Source organism: Crocodylus siamensis, chromosome 2 (genome assembly GCF_052110815.1).
Source record: "Crocodylus siamensis isolate JL-2025a chromosome 2, ASM5211081v1, whole genome shotgun sequence".
Classification (NCBI taxonomy): domain Eukaryota; kingdom Metazoa; phylum Chordata; order Crocodylia; family Crocodylidae; genus Crocodylus; species Crocodylus siamensis.
In genome coordinates, this window is record NC_143396.1 from 109,949,397 (window position 1) to 109,976,297 (window position 26,901).

The following is a 26,901-nucleotide window of genomic DNA, read 5'->3' on the forward strand; positions in this document are numbered from 1 at the left end:
TTAAACTCATGTGTGAACCTTTGCTTTTCTATGTGAAACTTCACCAGAGAGACAGTGCAACATGGTCTCCATTCATTCAAAGCTTCTGGACATGTCCACACGAGCCCGCCGCACGTGCCTCTTGCCCCGCCTCAAATCCCCTTGAGGCGGGACAACAGGTGCATGGGGGACCAAAAAAATGTTCCCTGAGCTGCGAAAATTAGACCCTTGGATATCCAGGGGTCTAAAAAAAGTGGGGCAGGGCCTGAGGCAACTGGAGGCAGGATCCTCCATAGCAACGCTCTGCCTGCCAGAGCATCTCTGTGGTTGCCCCTTGCCCTGGTGCTGAAACATGCAGCCGGCTAGGCCGCGTGTTTCAGCACCAGGGCTCCAGTGTTGGTGAGTAAGGGGTCGGGGGGCTGGAGAAGGGGGGAAGGGACTGTGGGGGGGACTCCCAATGGCCCCGCCCACTCCGCCAGCTCCCACCAGCCCCCCCAGGCCCCAACCCCTGCCAGGACTGGTCCCTCCCCCGCCCCCAGCCCCCCGATCCTTGCCGGGGCTGGCCCCTCCCCCTGCCAGCCCCTGCCAGCCCCGCGACCCCTGCCATGGCCGGCATCTCCCCCACCAGCCCCCGAATCCCTGCCCTGTCCGGCCCCATCCCTGCCCTCCCACCCCATACTTTAAAAAACAAACAAACCTGGCACCTACCTGCAGCTCCAACTGCCATCCAGCTGCCTGGGGCTCTGCCCACACAGTGCGGGGCAGGCTGACAGCCCCAGCGGCCCCAGGCTGAGCCTTCCTGCCCCTGTGCTGTCCTATGCTCCCCGGGGGCCTCTGCCAGGAGGCCCCGGAGCCCCCTCACCCCTGCTTCTCAGGTAAGCAGATGCTTTTTTCCCCATTTTTTTCCTGTTCTTTTTTTGTTTTGTTTTTTTAAGTGATGGTGCCTGGGATTGTGGGGGTGGCCTTAGGGGTCTGGGGGTGCAAGTTGGGGCAGTGGGGCTGGGTGGGAAAGCCATTGGGGGGGTCTGGGGGAGTGGGGAGTGGGGCTGGGCAGGGCAGGCATTGCGGGGACTGCAGCAGCTGGTGTTGGGGCTGACTCCCCTGTTGGGGGGCTGTAGCCCTTATGTGGGAGACCAACCCCTTGTGTGGGGGCCATTGGCCTGTGGGAGGGCAGCAAAATATGTATTCATGAATTTATGAAACCTGTATTTAGAGTTCACTTTATTATTATGATAAGAGACTTGCTTTAACACTGTAGATATATCAATAAAACATTGTCCAACTGACCACTGTCTCTCTCTCACTCTCTCTCTCTCTTTATAGTGGTCTTTTGCTTTACTTGTGGAGAAACATGGATTTGGGGGTATTTTAGAGAGTGATTTTGGGATTTTTTTTTTATCAGGGATTTTTCAGTTTTCCAATATGGAACACCAGAATTCCTCCTAGTGGGGCCAGTGACAGGACCCTGCCTGCTCAGAGCTGGCACCCTGGACCCATCTGGCTGTGGCTGACCTCCTAGCCAAATGGGGCCAGGAAGACATGCTTTGACAGTTCAAAGCAGGCCACCACACCCGGATCATCTTCCGGGTGATAGCTGCCCACATGGCTGGGCAGGGGCACAAATGGCAGTAGTGCTACACAGAGGCCAACCCTGCAACCACAGTCTACTGGCAGCTGGCCTCACATCCAGGCAGAAGCCCTCACTGCCAGACTGCTGCAGTGGATAGAGGGTGCAGGAAACTCTCAGGGCTGCTTCACCAGTCTAGCTGACACAAGGGGTAGTGTCCACAGGTACCAATTGGCTGGGTCCCAGAAGTTCCTGAGAGCTAGTAGCACATAGCTACTTGCCAGGGTGGCTTTTATACTGCTGGGACCAGGTCAAGGCAGCTTTTTATACTGCTGGGGACAGCACAGGTGCTGACCCTGGGCTCTAGTTCCCCCCCGGCTGAAGATCCAGGAGGAGCCAGGCAAGGTTATTTTGCCCCAAGTGGCACAATTTGCTCCACAACAAAGTGCATGTCTGAGCACATGCGCTGAGGCAAAAAGCCCCGGCTCAAATTTGCACCACTTCTAATTGAGGTGCTGCAAGTGCACATGCTTGCATGTGTGGACACACCCTCTGTGATTGAAGGACAAGAGGAAACCAGAGCAGTGGACTCTTACCAAAATGTGTGTATCCTTAAATCTTACCACAGTAGATACCTGGAGCAGACAGGTTATTTCTTGATTAACTCTTCAAAAAGAGCTAGGAAGGGAGGAACTCCCCTTCTTGTGCTGTGGAGTGGCAGAATTGCCATTCAGCCATTGCTAGTAGGAGACTATGTTAGAACTGCCTGAACCTCTGCATAGCAATGGATTCATCAGCTGTCTTTTCTTAGCCAAATTTTCACAAGAGTGATAGTGTGCAGAGAGTTTGGCTCAACAGCTTACAAGGAATGAACCCTCCAGTGTGTGGGTTTCCTAAATTTTGCCCCCTACCAGCAGCAGAACCACCTCTGGCACCAACCTTAGAATGGTTCTAATTTTAAGCATCCTTACTTGGACAGCTATGAATTGTTCTGAAGCCCCAAAGTGCTGACATGTAAAGTGGGGATGTAGGAGTAGCCAAAATCAGAACTTGTTTCTTCAGTGTATGACCTAGTGAGATTGTATGAAATGTGAGATTGATTTAATCAAATCTAGAAGGAGCATAACAAAGTTTTAGTTAATTTCTTTAAGAAGATTCATTTTTCTTTCTAACAATAACAGTTGTGTTAGTATTTTTGTATATGCAATTTCTTGTACCTTGAGAGCTTTGTTTGGTGGTTATCCTTGGATATTATTACAATATCCAATATTATATCTAATTAAAAAACATTGTGAACCTTGATACTTTTCTCACAGATCGTACAGTTCTAACAACTGAGATTATCTGATGGCTTACATCCAGACCCATTAGAAAACCTCTTATGGAAAAAAGACCACTATGGAAAGGGAAAATATATTCAGACTACTCAGTGACTTTAGTGCCACAGCACAGTATGAAATAGAGGGAGCTGTTCTTTGAGAGTTAACAGAGTCATGGTGTCACAGAGCTCTCAGGTGCCCTGTGACAGAGCAGAAACAGCTTGGGAGAGACCCTTAGTGGCGGGAAGGGGGAGGAGCAGCTGCCAGTCACCAGGACTGCACAGGTGCTGGTTGCCCTAGCAACCAAGGAAACCTAGAGCCAGGAAGGGGTGGAGCTTAGCCCTTCTTAAGCCCAGGCACAAGGCCAGGAGGGCAGTTCCCCTCCAGCAGCCGAGGGAGGAGGAACTCAGCCAGAACAAAGGGGAGAACTCTGACAGTCGGAACATCACCTGGTTCCTGCTGGTGGTTGATGCGTGCTCTCTCTCTCTCTCTCTCTCTCTCTCTGGTAGGGAGAGATTCGCATCTTGACCAGAATGGTCTAGCTTTTATGTTGTAGCCTGGGGGCTATGCGTTTTCTGTTTTACCAGAGGACCGGGCGAGGCTATTAGGGGTGGAGGAGGCCTCATGGGAGCTTCATGGTAGCGTGGGGTCTCCTGGCACCGGAGAGGGCACAGCATTGTTAGGGGACACATTGGCTCCAGCCCAGAAGCCCCAGAGCGAGAGGGGGGCAGTAGGGAGAAGCCCTGGAGTGAGAGGGGGCAGCAGGGAGCCCTGGAGTGAGAGGGGGCAGCAGGGAGCCCCGGAGCTACGGGGGCAGCGAGAAGCCCTAGAGAAACAGGGGGCAACGAGGAGCCCCGAGAGCAAACGAAGGACCGAGACATAATTACACGGCCCAAGTTAGATCATACCAGCACCATCTGTGAGGCTTGTCTGTGGTGTAGGGGAGGAAAACACAGCACCCCCCGTCATTGGGGTGCATAAAAATGGGCAGCCTCCCGCTGATTCCAATCATCTATTAATCACAAGTAAGATCAAGGTGTGGCAGGAGAGTAAGCAGGCTGTTGGCCCATTGCAGGAGGGCTGAGCCACATGTCCAGAGGGGCTTTGAAGGTAGGACTCCTGTCACACATGGCCATGTCCTTCAAATCACACACATGTTGTGGGATCTACAAAAAAGCCCCATAGATCTTCAGCCATGTGTGCAAGAATATCTGAATATTCTGAATGGAAGAGTTGTCCCATATAAGAATAAGAATATAAGAACAGAATATCTGAATGGAAGAGCAACCCCATTATTTTATAGCCTTTCCTGGCAATGTGGTCCTTTGATGAGTTATGCCTCCCTGTGCCTTCATCCATACCTCTCTTGAAGATAACCACAGTGAATGTTCTGCTTTTTCATGTTTTTTTCTAAATTGAGCCATTGAGGTCAGTATTCCTTCCAAGTGCTTTTGAAAAGGGTCATATAAATCAGCTACATTCCTTCCTCTGCCTCATCATAACATCCCAAAGCCAGACAGGTTACATGCATGATATTAATGCACATTTAGCATAAGGACTACTGCTAAGGCTCTTCCTCTTCCTTCCCTTCCTACTTTACTTGCATCCCAGCCTGCTTACACCAGCATTTGCTTAGCTTTCAACATTTAGAAAGAAGTGAATGAAACAAGATATGTTTTTATAAGGGCACAGGCTGAATAGGAAAGACTAAGACACTTAGAGTAAATAAAGCACAGCAAATGCAATGATCTATTACCTCAGGTGTTATTTGTTAGACTAATCTTCACATTTGTGTCTGTTTACCAAGTAGATATCATGCCATAACTATTTTAAACCTCAGCTAGAACAGCGGACTGAAAGCAATCTCTCACTTTTATCAAAAGAATGGCTTTATCAAGACAAAGATATTTTGGTGGAATTAGATTGAAAAAGGGGATTCAAACCCACTAGTCTCTGTTGAAAATTTTCTATCCTCAAAATTAAAGGAAGCACACAATTTAGATAAAAATAGTTCCACTGACCATATCTCCGGATGAGATGATCAAATGGCAAATCTAAAATGGAGTAAAGTACCTAAAGAAACTATAATAATAACCTTCCTTGAACTGCAGTCAAAAACAAGAATCCCAATCTTATCTATTCATAGGTTTCTCTTTTCAGCTTCTGTAAGGTAGATAAATTAAAGGAGAAAAGACCTGAATTACAAAACAGATAGCACAGTCTAGCACCACATGTACAAGAATATCAACAAACTCACTTCAAATTTTAGACTAAAGCTATTTCAATAACAACAAAATACCTCCAAGCTAACTGGTCTTTAGCATGAATCACGAAAGTGACTGTGGAAGTCAATGAGAGGGTGTACGCTGGTGAAGCAACAGAGTTTTTAATTCATATGATATGGGATTTTCCATTTGTTGTGTTTAAGAATTAATTTGATAATGGATTCAGACCATCCAGTTAAAAATAGAATCTATTTCCCGGGAGATAAAAGCTCAGCATTGAGCAACAGCAAGTTCCAAAAAATATTTGATGATGATAACTTGCCCTGTGATACTTCCTTAAATTTCATTTAAGGAAACCCTGTTGCCTATCTTTTTGCCATGTAGAAACTAGCAACTGTCTGGTGATTAAATTTTTTGTCAACAGACAACTTTCCCTGACATTTGTTTCTTACTGACAGTGCTTCAAATCAGGAGAGATGAATGGAATGTACAGTAGTGAATCTGTGCCAATGGATACAACAGCTATATTATATAAGAGCATTCAGAAATGTAATTTATTTTTCTCCAATTTTGTATGAATTTAGTAACATAAGGAGTAAGGATAATATACATAGCCATCAAAAAAGCCAGCATTGTCCATAATGCAGCATTGTCCAAACAACTGGTCCAAAACAGCACAATCTTAAAGTTTCCATAGTCTTGACAGTTCTGCATGAGTTACGTGAGTAAAACTTCTAATTCCTTCACTGCCACTGTATCTTCCTCAACTTAAATGCGTAGAAAATAAGCTTGTTCTACTTTGGAATTATATTTGTAAGTCAGTGGTCTAAGACTAGAGCTTAGAAAATTTTGTTTGTTTTGAAGAACCAGTACAGCACAGCAACTTGTGCCATAACAGGGTGGCCAAAGGCCAAAAGGGCTGAGTGACTTCTAGAAGGTCTCTTCAGGTGAACAGCTGAGATGCTGGTTAACTTTTCTAATATTGGGACTATGAGCTATAATTAGAGTCAGCAGTGTAGGGACACAGATGGTTGCCCAGGGCAAAGTGGCTGACTTCTGATTCACAATCAGAAACAAGTGGGCTGCTAGCAGCAGCTGCTGCTTTTTCTCCTCACCATCCCTGCCAGTTCAGCACCTAGGGCAGTTACCCCAATCACCCACTTCTAGTAATGCCACTGATTGTAGCCAAGGAAAGTATTTATAACTCTAAATCAACAAAGCTTGCTTGGCTTTCCAGTTTTATTACAAACTTAAAACAGAACCTAGGTTTAGCAAAGGGAATTAGCACTAAGTGAACCTGGGTCATATTTTTATCACCTCAATGCTGTATGATAGATAGCTGGTTTTATTGAGAATCCTTTGCATTTTTGGGTTAGGTAGTACTCAAACCTCATGGAAGATGAATCCACACAAATCAAAGTCAACAAAATACCAATTTGAAAAAAAACTGGGGAGTTTAACCCAGTTCATATGTCTGATCCTGAAAACCTTTTATGAATGACTTTCATTGGGACTCTGTGGCTAGGGACAAACATCCAAAAAGCTTAAGCCTGAATTGATTCAATCTTTGCAGGTTAGTCTAACCTGGGTAGGCTGAACCAATTTGTAACTGCACAGGCATCCTCTCTGGACTGAGCAAATTCAGGAACATGCCTACAGTGGCTCAGGCTAGAAGCTGGGAGAGGGAGGTGCTAGAGTAGCTCTCCCTTCCCTTCCATAGTGCTGAACTGAAGTGGGGCGTGGCCAGGCCCAGCAGGATACTCTGATTAGGGAAGGATCCTCCCCCACTCCTTGATAACAGGGCATTTATCAGCTCTGTTTTCAGCATATAACACCCCATCAGAAAACAAAGCCCCTCTCATTAGTTCAAGCTCTTCTTAAAGTTTTGCAAGGAAGGGAACATTCCAAGGAGGGACATGTTCATTTGGAGCTACATGTTGATTAGCTCCAAAAAGCCCTAAAGACACTGTCCTGTCTGCCTTACACAGACATCTCTCAGCATTAGCTAGCACAGGGGTTCCCAACTTCTGGGTTGCAGCCTGGTACTTCTGGTCTGGCAGCCAACTATTTTTATATTGAATATTAAAAAAGGTTGACTGCTTGCCCACAGTATGCTGGTCACTGCTGGTCCACAGTTTGCTGGTCCATGGCCACTTCTGGTCCGTGGTCACTTTCAGTCCACAGTTTGCTGGTCCACAGCATAAAAAGGTTGTGAACCCCTGAGCCAGCATACCACATACCGGGTACCATCCATGCTGTGGGAGGGAGGAAGGGGAGATCTCTGCTTGAGCTGTGCAGCAGTGAAGGGGGAGGGAGCAGGAGGGAGCCAAGCAGTTGCTCTGTGCCTGCAAGTCTCTGCCAAAGCTCCAGTGAGGGAGAAGAGGAGAGGGGCCAGCTCAGCTTCCTAGAGCAGAGAGCCCCACCCAGCCCAGAGAGAATGCCAGGATGCTGGGGGAGTCTAGTTTAACTTAAACCTGGAGGGGCTCTGGGACAGACATTCCATAAACTGGTTTGACCCAAATCAGTTAAGTCTGATACTATCTCAAACTGGTTTCAGCCATTTCCAAGCTGTTTTATTTGCACTGAATGTCTGTTCTGTTATAGGTTTAAACCAGTTTCTGATCCCTTAAACCGGTTTATGTGTAATGTCAGTCCCTAGCCTGCATGATTAAGGGTGGTAAGATCAGGACTGTGATTTTTTAAAAAGTCATTACAACCAAAATTTTAGTTCTTTTGGGAATAGGGGAAGAATTCAAGATATAACTTTATTTGAATACATTCTACTTTTTTGCTTTGTATATTCTGATACAATACCACAAGACCCTCTAAACCAGTTGTGGAAGAGTGACCTCTTTTGGGGCTCTAACTCCTTTTTAAAAATGTTATCATGTTTTACAATTTATGTGAAATAAGACGTCAATGGAGCCTTTACAAAAAGGTAAAGTGCTACAAACTCAAGCCTTCCATTTAGAACGGAAACATATTTCTAGAAGATAATCTTTTGCTTCTGGGTATCTTTCATTTGTAGTGAGCTCAGAAGGAGATGCTCTATTCTAGCAATTCTGCTGTGTATCAAGCCACATCCGTCTTCCTCCATTGATAATGGATGAATACAAAATAGGAGGCAAACATCAATGCCACAGGCATAAGGGTTTAGAGCTGCATTCTTACTGATTATTCTGTCCGGCAATGATGTTAATCAAGTGTTTAACTTTAAGAACGTGATTAGTTCCATTAAATGCCATGAGGTTGCCTCTGTGCTTAAATTTAAACAGCTGTGCAAGCACGGGCTTCACTGGATCAAGGTCAGAATGCTCAACACCTTTCATGTTTGAGCCCTAGCAGGATGAAGTTGAGATGCTGATGATTCTGTCACATTAGGTTTTTGTTCTTGTTTATCATCCTACCTTTAGAGTTTTTGTAAGAATGAAAAAGCTTGCTCTGGAAAAAATCACAGTTATATCTCTTTCCTTCTAGCAAGTGTATTTCTGATAAAACTCAAAAACTGAAGATCTCCATCACAGAACAGGTTCCATGCAGAAACCAGCAGTATCACCTTTCCCATTTTGACATGCCAATAAGATTCAGCCTCACCCAGAAGGAACCATCCTAAACTGTGAACAGGTTATTCTACTACTATATGAATCCTGAGGGAGATTTTCAAAGGTAAAAAGCTCAGTAAGCACCCCACTTTGGGAGTTGTTGGGATTGGAAGCTTACCTCCTATTTGCATATTTGAGCACTATTTGGGTGTTGTTGGCCTATGCTACATTGCCAACCATGGTATCAATTCATGTTTGTTATTGTGGATGAGCACCCGTTTACAGGAACTAGACATAAGGATTTGGTGCTGCCCATTTAATACATAACACCCAAAACCATTCAATGGTAACAACTTTTGGTCACTGCTGGTCTGAGCCATATATAAGCCAGCAACCTCCAGCAAAAAGGCTGTATATTTTATTACTAATTCCTTGAGCTACCTAATCTGTTCCATAAGCATAATAATATTGTAAATTACAAATGGGATTTGGAAACACAATGGATGAATGGAGTCCAAAGCAGAAGACATTTTAGCAAATTAGAAATTATTTTTGTCCAGTACAAGTCATTAGATCTGAATGACTCTGTAAAGGGCTTACTCACTCTGTATTTTGGAGATCAGAATCTGAGTTGCTGGAGGGGCCAGGACAAATTAGTACATAAATAATAATACAGGCAAACTTGTTATATAGGCAAGTAAACCAATTCACAATCATTTTTAATTTCAGACACAACCAGATTTTTCCTGTTGTTTTGCAAAACTATAATCAGAATATAATTTAATTTATGGCCACACATTCCCAAAAGCCCTCTGGGCACCTTAGCAAATTAAATCAAATACACAGGCTCTCAGAAATAAAAGGCAACATGGCTAAGTAAACAGACCTTAGAGAAGAATGAAAATCTATCCTTCTGACCACAGGCCTCCACTACAACATCTGCCACAATTTTCATAATAGATTACGTATTTTTGTGAGTAGTTCAAGACTTCATTTTTAAATTCCTTCAGAACTCTTAGACAAATACCATTGGGTCCTACTTATTACAGTTCAAAGAATCAATATGTTCTGCAGTTCCTCTCATTTGGTAGTTGGTTAAAAGAGTGTGTCCCGAAGGGCCAACCTTTCAATTTAGCAGTTCCTGAACAAAGGATTGGGTCCACAAGAAGGACAAATCAAATAAAAGTGGTGTGACAAGGCCCAAGGGATTTAATTTGTAAAAGGAGTGCATATACAGGAATCAAGCTGACCAGAGGTGGGGTGGCAGCTCAGCTAATTAGAAAAAACCTCTTCCATCCTGGACTACAACGACTCAGTGGATAACCATTTATTGAGAAACTATAGCTTGTTTGCTGATTCACTTGCATGAGCAGAAGAGTGCAGCATTCACAGAAACCTGATTGTAGAAGGTCACCAGGATGGTCTGACAGGACCTGCCACTAATGAACCCGTGTTGGTTGCCCCTAAGCATAATCTCCCCTGCTGGCCCCTTATGGACATGTGCCAGAATAATTCTCTCAAAAAGATTACCCAGGATCGAGGTAAGACTAACTGACCTATAGTTCCCCGGGTCCTCCTTCCTCCCTTGTTTGGAGATGGGAACCACATTGGCCCTTTTCCAGTCCTCTGGCACCACAGCAGAGCACCACGAGTGCTCGTAGAGCCATGCCAGGGGTCCCGCAATGACCTCAGCTAATTCCCTCAGCACTCTGGGGTGGAGATCGTCCAGACCAGCTGATTTAAATACATCCAGTCCCTCCAGAAGCTCCCTGATTAGATCCTCACTGACCCTTGGCTTATGTGTGCCTCTCCTGGGACCTGAGGAGGGCCCAGTGGGGGTGCTAATCTGGTCCCTACTTAGGAAAATGGAGGCAAAGAATTCATTAAGTAGGTTAGCTTTGTTGTCTGGTGTGACCAAATTTCCTAGTGTGTCTTGCAGGGTCCCCATGTTCTTTTTGCCCCCTATGTATTTAAAAAAGGACTTCTTGTTTTCCTTGATCCGGGAAGCTAGTTCCAGTTCCATCTCTGCTCTGGCCTTCCTGACTACCTCCCTGCATCCCCAAGCAACCGCAATATAGTCCTCTCTGGTGATGGCCCCTCCCTTCCATTGGGTGTGCGCCTCACTTTTAGCTAGGTGACACTCCTGGATGCTTTGGTGAGCCATGGAGATTTTTGTGCCCTCCTGCTCCCTTTGATCCTTGTTGGGATTACCACCCTTTGTGCTTGGAGGATTGTCTCCTTGGGGGGCAACCACTCTTCTTGGACACCTGGCTTCCCTCCCCTCTGGGACCTCAGTGCTTCCCCGATGATTCTCCTTAGCTCATTGAAGTCTGCCCTCCTGAAATCTAGGGCTGCTGTCTTGCTGCAGGCCTTTGCCACCTTGCGCTGGATGGTGAATTCCAGCTGTCATCCGGTGGTCGAGCACCCGCAGCCCCCTCACCAGGTCATCACCCATGGCCAGCACCAAGTCCAACAAGGCATCTCCCCTGGTGGGGCTGTGTACCTCCTCGGTTAGATGGAGGTCACCTGGTCATAGATGGACACAAGGTTCACCAGGCACGATCTACCTTTGACAAAGCCGTGCTGGTTGCTTCTTAACACCCCATGAATTACCAGCTTGCAATTGATGGACTCCTTAATAATTTTTTTAAATGATCAAAACAACCCAGGAGACCGAAGTCAGACTGACCAGTCTGTAGTTTGCAGGGTCATCCCTCTTCCCTTTCTTAAGATGGGCATCACATTGGCCCTCTTCCAGTCATCCAGAACCACTCCTGAGTTCCACAGCTCTTCAAACAGCTTGGCCTGCGGCACTGCTATAGACTCAGCCAGCTCCTTCAGGACTCTTGGGTGCAGGTTGTTGGGGTCAGCAGACTTGAAAACATCCAGGTGTTGCAGCCGATTCCTCGCCTGTTCAGGACTGATTTTGTGTAGCCTGTTGTCTTCCCCATATTTCCTGGGCCTCTGGTCAGGGGAACAGCCCCCTTTTGGTTTCAGGAATACTGACGGAAAGTATATATTTAGGAGTTCAGCTTTTTCACAGGCATCAACTTTGGGCTGCCTCTGAGTATTCAGTAGGGAACCCACAGTGAAGTCTGATTTTTTCTTGCTCCCTGCTTATCTGTAGAAGGACTTTTTGTTGTGTTTTTTTCTGGTTGCCAGCTTGATCTCCATTCCTGCCTTGGCTTTCTGTGTCTCGTATCTGCAGGCCCTGGTGATACAGAAGTATTCCTCTCTGGTTGCCAAGCCATTCTTCCATTGCTTATATGCTTTTTTTTCTTTTCTTTTCAATAGCTTTCTAATATCCCTGTTGAGCCAAGCAGGTCTATTGGCTCCTTTCCTGCTTTTTGCCTGTGTGGGGATGACCTGGTTTTTGGCCATGAGAATTGCCTTCTTAAGGAAGCACTACCGTTCCTGAACTCCCAAGTCATCCAGTGCTAGTTGCAGAGGTCCTCTCCAGCTAGCCTCTTGAGTTTGCCAAAATCTGCCTTCTTGAAATCCAGGACTTCTGTTCTGCTGATGATTTCCCAGTCTTATGGTGGATGGTGAACCTAACCAGGTCATGTCTCTCTGAGTGCCACCAATCCTTAGTTCACCTATGATGTAATCCCCTTTAGCCAGCACTAAATCCAGAGTGACCTTACCCCTAGTAGGACCATCTGCAATCTTTGTCAGAAATAGGTCATCTATTGTTGCCAAGAAGTTGGCTGACCTACTGGAGGTGGCCGCATTATCCTTCTGACAGATGTCAGGGTAGTTAAAGGCACCCATCACAATCGTGACTCTGGTGCTAGCTGCCTCAGTCAGTTCTCTGAAGAATGCCTCATCAACTCTCTTCTTCTTGAGAGGGAGGGCTACAGTAGACTCCCATCATCAGGTCTCCCTCTCCTGATCTCCCTTGAATCCTGACCCAGAGGGTCTTAAGGGACCCTTTCTTGCTGTCAAACATGACCTGCAGTGAGGGCTACTGCTCTTTCATATAGAGGGCCACACCTTCTCTTCTTAAAACAAAAAACAGAAAAATCCCTCTAAAAAAAAAACAAAAAACAGTTAATTCTTTTCCCATTGAAGTCAGGGGAAGTTTGTCAATTCACTTCAGTGAGGCTAGGATTTGAACCACTGCCATTAATACAAGCAGAAGACTACCCTCTCAGAAGACAAGAAAAGAAAAGAAACCTTTCCCCTAGGCTTCAGCACACTGCCAAAACATGCCAGTCATGTAGCTGAGACAAGGAGACAATCTCAGGGTATCCTTATTATTTGGGTTAATTTTTAAGACTTCTGGTCCATTTAGATGTGAAGAGTAACATAGTTCCTACTGGAACTTTGAAAATGAAGCCATGCATACCTACCCAACATGAGACCAGCATGATGTAAAACATTCTTCAGTGACTTGAGAACCAAGACAAAGAGAATCTTCTTGTAGGCAAAACATTTGTATGTCTAGAAATTCAGATACTTATTAGTCAAACTGAGGATCTCACTGCAAGAGCACAGTGTATGTGTGGCATACAGCATATAGGAATGTTTATTTGGGGAGAGCAGTGTTACAGTGGACAAACTGCCAGATATGGAAAAATGGAATTTGATGGTAATAAAGGGCTCAGATGGTAGGAGAGGTTCAAATAAAATTAGGTCTTCTTAAGCACAGGTATAATTAACTTTGAAAACCTTCACATTGAGAGTCAGGATTAGACTTCCTTACTTACCAGTATTTTTTATAATAGCAAAATGCAAGAGTGACTATATCATTATTTGTATAGCTATATAGAAGAGGGATTTTTAAAAGGAAGTTAGATGAGCACCTTGCCGGGATCATCTGACCCCGGTGCTCTTTCCTGCCAAGGCAGGGGGTCGGACTAGATGATCTACCTAGGTCCCTTCCGACTCTAGCTACTATGAAACTATGAAACTATATTTAATTTCTCCTTAAGCTCTCCTACAGCCACAGATCCTTAATTTTTTCAGATTTTTTTATGTCAATATACTATTAAAAGTAATTTTAAATGTAGTTTGAAAAATCACTATAACTAGGCTTTGGGCTGAGAGTTTGAACATAAGGCCAAAATGCTGACAGAAAGTGGTGTTCATATAGGTCAAGTGGCTCCACAATCTATTAGAATGGTATCTTGCAATGGGTTGCACTAGCTTCCTAAAATAAATTGTTGAGGAAAAACAATTCCCTGTCAAAGTACAACTCCTAACAGATGGGGAAAAACTGACAGGCCACATCTTTTGTAATATCAAGATTCTGAGCATTAAGGATGTTGGTATGAAGATGACAGTCAGACCCAACCTGACGAATAATTCAGAAAGCTGACAAAAATTAATCTGTGTGAAACTGATCAAAACAAATATTTTCAGGATGATGATTTTTAAAAAATTGAAAAAAAATGTCTGGTCATTAACTTAGTCTTCAAAGATAATCGTATTTTTTTCCAAAAAGATTATTATTATGAAAAACGAAATTTTAGAGATCCAAGTATGTGTAAATTTTTCTTAACTAACTAAGCTCTAATATCAAATACAATATTTTAATAAGATGTCCAAATTTAAGCTTATTATTTTAAAACTGTAAATCACTAAAGCTTTCATTTTTTATCATTATAGAATCATTAGTTTGGTTTCCATACAGCCCTTTTTCAGACATAGGGACTGCATCTATACAAGATTTTGACTGTGTAGTAGCCTGTGACTCCTGCGCAGTAGTGTCATGTTGCAGAAAACGTGATACAATGCTACTGAGCAGTCATTATGGCTTGCTGCGACTGTGCTGGAACTCCAGTTACTGCACAGTCATTTAGTACTTGTTTATACAAGTACTAAATGACTATGCAGGACTGACTGAGCAGTCAGTGTCTCGTATAGACGCAGCCAGTAAATACTTAATATAATAAATTTTGTATCAAGCCTTTTAGGGAGAGTAAAGTTGCTATATCATCCAGTCTGTTTGACACTTTGAAACTGAAAGGATTAATTGCAAACGAATATGACTATGGGTACCTTTTATCTGATAATAATGTTATCTCAGTTATAAATTTGGTGATAGGAATGTTCATCTTAGCTTCCCTATTCCTTCCTCTAGACAGCTTGTAATGAAGATATTTGTATGAGATAAAAGGCACCCACAATGGCACACATTTGCATTAAAAAAAAGGAATGGTGAAAATGATATGCTAAAATAGTCAAATTGACTAGAAACAACCAGAAGTCAAACAATGATAAATCAAACGTACCAGAAACAGTGATGTACATGGGCAGATATAGGATATTTTGAGAAGGCCATATAGAAAGGGAGCTTTTACTGGCTACCTTCCACTGCCTGTCCAACAGAAGGGAGCCAGAACAATCTGAGAAGAGGTAGGGGAATAACATGACAGGGAGGAGCACGAGTCTGGTGACTCTCATTCATTTTCCATGTAGAAAATACATGGAAATTAGTTGCAAAACTAACACAGTATTGAATTCAGTCTGATTAAGTCAATCCAGGACAGAGCTGAAAGAAGGATCACCTTCCACAACAATGTCTTCTCATAACCTTGAAAGTCATTGAAACAGCTGACCTTCACCTACCATCACTTAGAAATTAAATGTGTGTTCCATATTTGTTGTACCCACTTGTTGTCTCTAGTTAGATATTTATATTGTAAGGTGTCTGTATCTTCTCATAATATATATTCAGTGCCTGCATAATAGGACCCCCATACCGTAACAGGACTGTCAGGCAGATAATAAACAATATAGGTAATAAATAAGTAAATAACACAGATAATACAATACAGATAATAAATAAATAAGATGATAAGTACATTCAATTAGAGCAATGGCATCTGTGGTCTCACCCTCTCTAGTAGCCTTACCTTCTGTGTTCCCTTTACTAGACTTTTAAATCTCAAATACAAGACATACTTAAGGCAGGATACTGGACCTGATGGACCAATAGTCTGATGCAGTTTGACAAACTCTGCATACTTAAATGATAATCAGTATGCAAAGTGGCAGAGAGGAAGAAAGAACTTAAATGTAGCCAAATGGACCTGAATTAAGGAAGCAAAAAGAAGACAAAAACAAAAGCAGGTTGCAACTGAACTCCAACTAGCTTCAAGCATCAAGGACAACAAAAAGTCCTTTTTCAGATATGTGGGGAGCCGGAGGAAAAGCAAGGACAATGTTGGACCCCTGCTAAACCAGATGGGGCAACTGACAACTGACGCCCAGGAAAAAGCCAACCTATTAAGTAGGTACTTTGCATCAGTCTTTCATCAGTCCCATGGGACGCCCATACCTGCTATGGGACAGGGAGATCTGGGTGATGGGGATCCCCTACCCTCCATAAATGCTGACCTCGTGAAGGAACACCTTGAGAAGCTGGATACTTTCAAGTCAGCCGGCCCTGACAATCTGCACCCCAGGGTACTCAAGGAGCTGGCAAGCGTCATAGCCCAGCCCCTGGCACGGATCTTTGAAAACTCCTGGTGCTCTGGTGTAGTGCCCGAAGACTGGAAGAAGGCCAATGTGGTGCTGATCTTCAAGAAAGGGAAGAGAGTGGATCCGGCTAACTACAGGCCCATTAGCCTGACTTCTATCCTGGGGAAGATCTTAGAAAAGTTTATTAAGGAGGCCATCCTTGAGGGACTGGCCCAGGCTAACATTCTAAGGGACAGCCAGCACGGGTTTGTTGCGGGTAGGTCTTGTTTGACCAATCTCATTTCCTTCTATGACCAGGTGACCTATCGCCTGGATTAGGGAGAAGAGATTGATGTCATATATCTTGACTTCAAAAAAGCTTTTGATCTGGTATCCCATGATCACCTCTTGGCCAAACTGGCCAGTTGTGGCCTTGGCTCCACCACGATCTGCTGGCTGGGAAATTGGCTTTGTGGTCGGACCCAGAGGGTTGTAATTGATGGCAGTCACTCATTGTGGTGCCCTGTGACCAGTGGGGTCCCTCAAGGCTCTGTCCTTGGACACATACTGTCCAACATCTTCATTAATGATGTGGACACTGGAGTCAGGAGTGGACTGGCCAAGTTCGCCAATGACACCAAACTTTGGGGCAAAGCATCCACGCCAGAAGATAGGCGGGTGATCCAGGCTGACCTGGACAAGCTCAGCAAATGGGCAGACGAGAACCTCATGGTGTTTAACACGGAAAAATGCAAGGTTCTCCACCTTGGGAGGAAAAACCTGCAGCATCCTTATAGGCTCGGCAGTGCTACGTTGGATAGCACTACAGAAGAAAGAGACTTGGGGGTCATCATTGACCACAAGATGAACATGAGCCTGCAATGCGATGCTGCGGCTAGTAAAGCGACCAAAACGCTGGCTTGCATCCATAGATGCTTCTCGAGCAAATCCCGGGACGTCATTCTCCCCTTGTACTCGGCCTTGGTGAGGCCGCAGCTGGAGTACTGCGTCCAGTTTTGGGCTTCACAATTCAAAAAGGATGTGGAGAAGCTTGAGAGAGTCCAGAGGAGAGCCACGCACATGATCAGAGGTCAGTAAAACAGATCTTACGATGACAGGCTGAGAGCCATGGGACTCTTTAGCCTGGAAAAGCATAGGCTCAGGGGTGATCTGATGGCCACCTATAAGTTTATCAGGGGTGACCACCAGGATCTGGGGGAACGTTTGTTCACCAGAGCGCCCCAAGGGATGACGAGGTCGAACGGTCACAAACTCCTGCAAGACCGTTTCAGGCTGGACATAAGGAAGAATTTCTTTACTGTCCGAGCCCCCAAGGTCTGGAACAGTCTGCCAGCGGAGGTGGTTCAAGCACCTACATGGAACACCTTCAAGAGCAAATTGGATGCTTATCTTGCTGGGATCCTATGACCCCAGCTGACTTCCTGCCCTTTGGGCAGGGGGCTGGACTCGATGATCTCCCGAGGTCCCTTCCAGCCCTAATGTCTATGAAACCTATGAAATAAAACAGGAAATGAAGCCCTGATAAAATGCCTAAGGAGAATACTATATATATAAAATAAGTAGTATCACAATAAAGTAAGCAATAAAATATTTTATCCCTTCATGCTTTTTAAATACCACATATACCTGTAGACAACATTCATTTGTATCTATTGGAAATGGCTCAGAAGCACAAGGTATTCAGATCTGTATCCATCTCAGAAATTCAGAGGTTCAAGGCATAAAACAAAAGCATATAATTTGGTGAACTTTGGTGAATACACACATAAATCTATGAGTACTGTATGTTATTTTTCATATCAAGTGGCCAGCTGATGGGTGCAGTCCTTAATAATGATTTAGAAATCATGGTTGTTTTTTTAATATTGATGACTAGCTTGTTTTTAAGCAGAAATATACTATATATTAGAGGAGTAATGAGAGTGATAGCAGAGAACATTACAGATTAAAGACAATGAGATTAAGAAAAACATGGGAGTGCTTGCCTAAAGAGTCACCCTTTAGTGACCATAAATGTAACTCTATGTATAAACTTGTGTATCGGGTCATTCCTGTCACTGAACAGAAAGTCCAGTGACAGAAAAGTCATAACCAATTTAGAGAGGGGTGACATGAGGAATGGGATAGTTTTTGTAGAATGGACTATTCAAATTGCCAAACCAGCTCAGTGTATGATGGGTTTTTTGCCTTCCCGTGTTGCATCTTGCATTAGTCAGTGAAGAAGGGAAAATACAAGACTTGATGAATCACTGGTTTGATGCAGCATGACAGATCCCATGTTCCTATTAAAACTTCGAAGGAGGACATTTTTCCAAACACTATATTAAAATTAAAAGTAAATTTATATGTCCCTCTGAGCCTTCCTGTATCTAAAATTACAGGGCAGCTAGGCCTCAATTTGTATATGTTAATTTTGTGGTCTTGTAACTTGATTTTTTTGTGATGCACTCTGTAATTTAGAAGTAATCTTAGTGTAACTCAAATGTATTAATGATATTGAATAGGAGAAAATACTGTTGTTTTAAATGCTAGAAAGAACTGATGATGCTGATTAATTACTTTATCTAAGTCAGGATTCTAGCTTGTTTTGGTGAGGTCTACGATTATATAAATAGTCTGTTTTTCTAAATGTAAACAGCAAGTATGGTGTTAAGATCTATTTGGCTGACAACTGCTTGGGTTTCTCTCTGAGATCAGAAATACTTCCAGATAAAAGGAGAGGAATGGTCAAAGGAAATCTCAGCTGTCACCTCTTTTATTATCTTTCAACAAATATAATATTACAATCCCATGCATAGCAGTCCTCACCATTAATCTAATAGATGAGAAAAACTCTTTAAACCTACTTAAAGGTAAAAAGCAAGGCTGAATTCTATGCACAGCTAAGATCTCAGCTGGATTAGCTGTTACTCTGCTATTCCATCTTTCTGAGGGCACTACACACTGTAGAACACAGGACTGGAAGAGTATGTCTGTACAATGCAAGGTCGTGTTTTGCCAAAATCCCAAACTATCTGTGAACATACTAATGTGTGTACCAGAGTCTACATGGCACAAGGCAGTACCATAAGCTAATTCTGTACATGTCAGCTCCACAATTGGAAGTGGTATAGCGACATTAGCATGGGGCTGCTTTTCAGGCTGTGTGGATAAAAGTCATTAATATTTTTCAAACAGCTTAATAATTAGAGTTTTCACCAAAGATTCAGAGAACTGAGTCCAATTTCCTCCTGGACCTGAACGGATTCAAATCTATGTATCTCAGTTTTTCAAGGTATCCTTACCAGCAGGATAAAGGGTAGACTGAGAAGTTGGGCTGGCAGGGGAACATTCTCAATCCCACCTGTTGGCGCATTTCCACTTTGCATATGTAATTGGAAGTTTGCTGGAGCAGAGATTGGAACCGAAGGGTGTTTATAGATGTGCTTCTGGAAGGTGGGCCTTAATTACTGCATGGAGCATCACATTTATTAGTGTCCTCGAGCTAGACGTGGCCAGAGCATCATGTTTATTAGTGTCCCTGAGCTGAAAAATGGCAGTGGGGTGCTGTGAACTAAAGCTCAACAAATGAACTTTAGTTCACAGTGCCCAGCCACCATTTTTCAGCACAAGGACACTGGTAAACATGAAGCTGGATTCTGCTGGAGTGCGGTAATTGCAGCACATTGGAGCAGCCTTCCTGCACATGTATAGAAGCCCCAAGTGTCCCAACAACCAGGCCAGAAGGGCATTCTCCTTTGTCTCAGTTAAAGTTTTAGCTGGTTAAGATGGTTACTGGAGAAGTGAGACAGTCAAATTCAAATCCAGTCTCTGAGTCAGAGCAGGAATTAGAAGGATCTTCCTTACTTCCAGGGGGAGTGTCCCAAAAAGAACGCTTTAGTGTAGGGGTCTTCCAAGTCCTCTTGTTAAAGCTGTTCCTCCCTATAGAAGTACTTAAATATTCACATAGACAGAGATCAAAGAGATAGAATCATTTCCTATCTGTTACCACTGCCAGTTTTATAAATTATTCCTGAAATTTTTTCAAGCCAAAACAATTCAACCAAACCTACATTTTTAAACAGTTTGTGAATGACCAAAAATAGATTTTCCAGTAAATTTGCCATTCTCTGAGAGAGAATTGTCCTGCTCTAGTTACGACACTTTTTCAGATTTCGAGGTTAATGACCAATTCATACTTAACTGATTTTTTGCCTATATTAACTTTATTTTAAGTAGTTCTTCTTTTGCCATGTTATGTACCTCCCTAATATATTTTGGGAGAGAAAGTATGCCCCCTCTCAGCCTTTGTTTTGCTAAATTTTTTTAGATTATCTCTGTCATAGAAGTGACTGCAGAGTATTATTGAAATAGTTAACTTAATGCTACTTTGTATATCTCAGCTACCGGTAGCAATTTGACCATGGCAACCTGAGGTTCAGCACAGGCCAATTTATACTGCCAAATGCTTTTCCCACTAAAGTCACATTTCTCCTTTCAGTAGAACTTGCTGTTATTTCCCTTTTAGCAAATTCCTTACTCACCTAACAGCTGTTGTTCTAATTTTCACCTTCTCTAGCGTAAATAATAATTTTCCATGTGGTACCTAATCAAATACTTGTCTGAAGATAGGTTAGATCTGCATTTCCATTGTCTAAAAAAAAAAAAAAAACCTTACTGAAGAAAGATAATCAGGCTACTCTAGTGTGATTTATCTTTCATAACACTATGTTACAGTGGTGACAGAGGGGGTGCACGGGGGTGCATGTCCACCCCCAGAGAGCACTGTGCACCTCCTGAAAGGCTGTGCTCCCCACTCAGGCAATGGGCAGGGGGGCCAGGCAGGAGTGCTGGTGCTTCCACTGCCACCACCAGCCGGGGAGTGGGAGTGCTGTAGCCACTTCCTGGTCAGCGGGAGTGGCTGCAGGGGGATGCCCCCACCAGTTGGCGAGATTGGCCGTGGGTCCCCTCTCCCTCTCCCCGCCCCCCAGTCACTGATTGGTCACTAGGGAGACACATGGCCCCGTGACTAAGGTAGCACCAGTTGCCCACGCTGTGTTGTATTATATTGCAGTATCATTTTACCCTAAGATCACCCTCTCCACCTCAGCCATCTGGAAGAGACATGGATCTGCTGGAACCTTTGGGAGGTTTCAGAAGCAGAATTTAAAATGTGTGGTGGCTCTCCTTAGAATAACACTCTGAATGTGGAGAGCTTCAATCCCCTAAGGAAACTTTACAGGAAACCCCCAGTTAGACTACTTATCTTAGTGCAGTAGATCCCAAAATGTTGAGCACAACTCTTGTGGGCAACAAAGGACTATGTGAGGAAGGACATGGGGAAACCTCTCAGCTGTTCTTCAGAGGTTCAGCTTCTATTAATTTTTTTTTAAAAAACAAGAAAATCTTCAAAACCAAAAAAACCATGCAGAGATAACTCCCTGGATTTGAAGAAAGGTTTAAACAGTAAATCTGAGAGGTGTGAACTGCCCTATTCAGTTCACTATGTGCTAACTCAAATGCCAGTATTAATTTGAATGTCAAAATTGTTAATTATTCTATTGTTCATTAGACATTCAAGGCGCAGCAGTATCACATCACTCAGTTTTTAACTCATCGTTTTCCAAATATTGTTTGTAGGAGGGCCATAGAAGGGAAATGATAAAGAGGTGGAAGCTTTTTGCAAAACATAGCATCCTTGCAGGAAATGTGCATTTGGTTTCTGGGGTTCAGTTTTCTCAGTTGGGAAGCTTTGGATTACCAGGAACATTACTCACACTGAGCCATTGGTTCTCAACCTTTTTGGACTCAAGGCACCCCTCACTGGGCTTATGGCACACCTTTATACCTTTTGTGAATTGGCTAGAAGCCAGGGGCACTAGAGTAGCCCTCCCTTCCTTTCTGCAGGGAGCTGAGCTGAGGGGGATGTGGCCAGACTTCAGCAGGACTCTCTCATTAGGGAGGTCTGCCTGCACAGTCCCAGGCTTTTCCCCGCTGGCTGCTCAAGGGGCAGGAGTGTTGCCAGCCCCCAGTCTTGGGCTAGCACTCCAAGGCAAGTGTGCAGTGCATGCATCTGTTGATGATACAGAGCGTTTCAATCTCCCTCCTTGCTTTGTCATACTGTCTGAAGCAAACTGACAGGTGAGCAAGCCACGCAGCAGGGGGGCAGGGGAGGGTGCTGATAAGAGTCTTACAGTCTTTATCACCCCATTAGCAAAACAATAGCATCTCTCCACATTACTTCAAACTTCTTAAACAGCTTACTGGCTGACCTGTTGATTAGCTCCAAAAGCCCTAAACGGTCACTGTTCTGTCTGCCTATCCCAGTGAAATAGGAGAGGGACACACAGACACCTCTCGGCATTAGCTAGTACATCACTCTGCCATGGCAGAGTGGAGGAAGGGATCTCTGCTTAAGCAGCAAGTGGTGATATGGGGAGAGAGGGAGGCATGGGGAAGCCAGGAGACCCTGCTGTGCTTGCAAGTCCATGCCAAGCTCCAGCCAGGGAACAGAGGGGAGGGGCCAGCTCTGCTGTAAAGCACAGAGCCCTCCCAGCCCAGAGAGCATACTGGGATGCTGGGGGACTCTGATTTAACTTAAACCAGCAAGGGGTATGGGACAGACATTGCATAAACTGGTTTGAGCCAAATCAGTTAAGTTTGATACTACATTCAACCAGGTTTATCTCAAACTGGTTTCAGCCATTTTCAAACTGAACAATGGTTCTGTTACACGTTTAAACCAGTTTCTGATCACTTAAAACTGGTTTATGTGTAATGTCTGTCCCTAGCCAGGAGGTATACAATCCACTTGAAAGGGGATTATAAAAGTCAACTAGAAGCAAGAAATAGAACAGAGAAACTACTTTCATTTAAGGCATGGGCGATGCATAGGGAGGGCATGGGGGTGGGTATGTGCCCCCCTGAGATTGGCCCTCCCCAGCCAGGGATTAGGGGTGCTGACAGAAGTGCTGGCCAGTCCTCCCCTGAGATTGGTATCCCCACTCCCTGGCTAGCGCCAACAGAAGCACTGGCGGCACTTCTGGCTTTGTACTGGCACTTCTGGTTTTGCCGCCAGTTGGCTGCTGCCCCTCCCCCCCCCCAATTGGTGATCAGCTGCTGGTGCCCCCCCCCCCCAGACTCAGGAGGCACTAGTCACCCATGATTTAAAGGGTACATAGGAATGTACACTAAATGTCACCAGTAGATGTTGTTAAGAAGTTCAGTAATAGAGGATGTGTACCGATACAAACAAGGGACTCTCTCCCTGTCCACTGCCATAAGGCATAAAAGGTAAGTGGAAAACTGAGTTAGTGATCTTGTTAGTAAAAGAAAATTGGGAGGAAATACAGCAAAGTACCAGAAATTCAGCTAGTTCTTTATCACAATGATTTTTCCAGAACAGATTCTTGAGATTTACAGTACACTAGATAAGTACAACACAAGTGAAAATAATAATGACACCCACGTGTTTCCAGCCATGGATCATAAAGTTCTTTACAACTGAGGCCAGTGTAGTTTACAAGCTGGGAAACTGAAACACAGAGAGAAGAAAGTAACTTGCCAAAGGCCATGCCATAGGTCAGAACTGGGAACAGAAACCAGGTCTAGCGAGTCCCAGCACAGTAGTTCTCAATACCTTGTGTCGTACAGGTAAAAGCTGGAGACACCACACACTTCAGCCTATTTGCCTTCAATAATTTTTTTCCCCATGACAAATTACAAAAAATACTAAAGTAATTTGTGTAAAGCTTTTTCCACAGTTCTGAATCTGAAGAGCTCTCTCTCTCTCTCTCTAAATGCAGTCATCGAGTAGAGACACTTTAATGGGTACTTACAGATCTCATGCTTGTAAAATATATAAATACTCAGAAAATTGAAATGGAACACATGAGAAGTGTTGAAATAAATGTCACACATAGTGCTGAAAGAGAAAACAATTCATAGCTACAAAACAGAAGGAATATGCTAACATTTGGTGTCACGTGGATGCATTAATATGATTTAAAATGGCTGTGACATGACAAACTAAAATAACATTTCTGATTGCATTTGCATCTATTACATACTGCTTTTATAATTATACATTGGCCCTCTCATGTCATAGTAAAAACTAAAAGAAAGAATGACACAGAAGGAAAACAGGAGCTAAAGCATAAAACAATCTTTAGGGCTCAGAGTTTGGTTTCTAGAAGCTTGATTTAATTTGTTATAGACTACCAAACATTTTTTTCAACCTTCATTAAGGATAAAGAGAAAAAATAATAAAATATTTAAAACTCATTATTCAGGTATACCTTGATTTTGTCTAATTTCTCTCTCTTTCTCTGTATATATGGTTCTGTACAGTTTCTTAAAAGGAAAACCTTTTCCTGACAGCTTCTCAGATGGTATCAAATGTCCTTGTTGGGAAAAAAAGTAATTCAATTTTAGCTTGTAGCTTTTCTGTTTTGTTGTTGAAGTGACCTTCTTTTTCTTCTGAAAACAAAAAAAGAAGACTGTACACAAAAAGAGGCAGTAGCAAAGATAAGAGAATGCAGCTATTCCCCCTGATGCTTCCAGTTCAGTCACTGTTATAAGTATAGCTTTTAGGACCATGGATTTTCTTGCCTTTGGAAAACATACAAAAAATTTCATTTCATCTACATCTTTGATGGACTTCCAGTGGGGAGGGGGGTTGCTGCTACCCAGATATCAGGCTTTCCCCTAACCCTGACCCCACCTCACCTCCAGTCTTTCATCTGCCATGCCTTTGATGCTATTCTGTTTGTTGTTGAGGGAAGGGTTGCTGGGACTGGGACTAAGTTTGCTGGTTGATTTGCCTGGGGCCTGTCCTCCCCTTAAGTGAGTGCTCCTATAAGCTTCTTTGGACTTGTTGGAGCCTCAGCTGTTGTAGCTATGGCCCCATTTTTCTCTAACTGCATTTTTCTCAGCCTTGGTCTACTGTTTAAAAACTCAGCCCTCAGGTATTGGCTCTCTTTTGGTGTTAGCCCTTACTGGGCTTTCAATCTTAATGCCAACCACCACCCCTTTTAGCTCAAAGCTAGCACCTGGTACAAGGAGCAGGGGAATGCCACCCAGGGACCCCTATTCATAGTCTCCTCTGCCCCTATAGCTGCAACTCGGTCTTCCGGTACAAACAAAACAAAAACACAAGCCAGCTGCTTCATAACAAAATAGTATCCTTCCTCAAGATAAATACTGCCTACAGGTCCTACTTCCATGGAGTCTCCTTCTCCAGCTCCCATGGGTGTCCATCTCCAGCAGCCCCTCTCTCCCAAGATCTCCTTTCCCTGCTGCAGGCAAGGGCTGTCCCTGCATGGTCAGAGACTAGGTTTATATCCCCCAAGCCCAATTTTCTTCTGGTCATGTGACCTGGTCTTCTGCAGCCAGTGGCTAAGTGCAGCTAAAATGCTTCATTAGCTGCCTGACCTTATTAGTCTCAGTCCCAGTCCACCTGGACTGTTACCCCCTACTGCCCTTCCTGGCTCTGAATCTCTCTCCTTCTCCAGCTTCTCTAATAACAGGATAACCTGTTACACTCTTGCCTGGATTCACAGTAATATTAAGTACTTAGGGGCACCTTCTGCAAGGATATAGGCACTGTAATATTTCAATTAGTTTTGGAAATTGGGTGCCATATAGTTCACAAAAATTATGGAGGGGTGCCTTGAGTCCAAAAATGGCTGAGAACCACTGGATTAAAATAACCACCTCTACATTTTTCACTCATTCCAGACTATTAAAAGCTTCAGTCCAGGATATTGTTAACTACTTCAGAGATTCAGGGCCGCTATGGCCAGGAGTGGTTTTGGTGTACCTGGAATGTATGGAGGAGAATGCCATAATGCTGTTGCTCTCTCATCTCTGGCATTTGCTACCATTTTCATTGTGGGTGTGTCTACACATGCTTTTGATCTGAGATTAGATTAGATCAGACTCCCCAGCCCTTACCAGCAGGGAGCTCCTTGTGGCGGGCCAGTAGGGGGCGCTCCTGCGTTGAGCCGCCCACCTCCCTGCGCTCGACCACCTTCCAGGCTCCGAATGCCTCCCTAGGGGCACCTTATGCTTGGCCGACCCCTCTCCCAGAGCACACTCGCTAGTCTGGGGGTAACATCGCCGCCACCACCCCGAGAAGGGACTGACTCGGCCCTGTGTCCTCAGGGAAACACAGGCCTAATAGTCCGACGGGTACTCGACCCAGTACAGGCACTTGGGGCACTTCCCCAAGTCAAGGGGGCAAAAAGTAAAGTCTCCCTTAGTCCACAGACTTAAGGGGTCTCTTAGGCATAATTTAGACCCACCCCTCAATAAGTCTCCACACCAGTCAAAAAGGAGAACTTTATTGATTACAAGGGGTAGGGTAAACTAGGGTACAGGATTGAGCAATATCCTAGAAATCCTAAAGAGCAAACAGTGTGGCTGAGGTAGCCTTTTGATCACGCATCTGTGTTACTGCCAGCTAGATATCTAATCCGATTGACCAGCTTACTCACCAGCATCTTCCAGAGTTCTCCAGTTTCCCTTCTGGAGTCTTGGGGTGAGAGAGAGCTAGGTCCCAATAGTAAGGCTTCTCTGTCTCCCCTGCTTTGCTGCTTCTTCACATCATGGCCGAAGAGAGCGAGCCTCCTCCCCCCGCAACCTATATAGCCCCTGTGACCTCATTCACCTGGTCCAGTGGAAGTCAGCCCCAGTTGGCTGTCAGCCAACCAATTTGAAATACATCACCTGTTACCAGGCAGATTCCAGCTCCCCAGGTAGATGCCCCTCACCCAGGTAATTGATGCAAGTCACTAGGCAGAGGGAGCAGGTTTCCCCCCTCCCTCAGGAATGCAGCCAGCTCAGGTTACCTAAATAGACAG

General features: G+C 44.2%; 1 long non-coding RNA gene across 1 annotated transcript in view; it reads right to left on the minus strand.

The window, feature by feature from the left end:
• Positions 1–26,642, minus strand: part of LOC149870617 (uncharacterized) — a 28,801-nt gene extending 2,159 nt beyond the window's left edge. The window contains exons 1-2 of the long non-coding RNA XR_016440794.1: positions 26,536–26,642; positions 24,337–24,517 (exon numbers count right to left, since the gene is read on the minus strand). This is a non-coding gene — a long non-coding RNA (uncharacterized LOC149870617). The remainder of the gene's footprint in view (positions 1–24,336; positions 24,518–26,535) is intronic.
• Between the last annotated feature and the right edge of the window lie 259 nt (positions 26,643–26,901).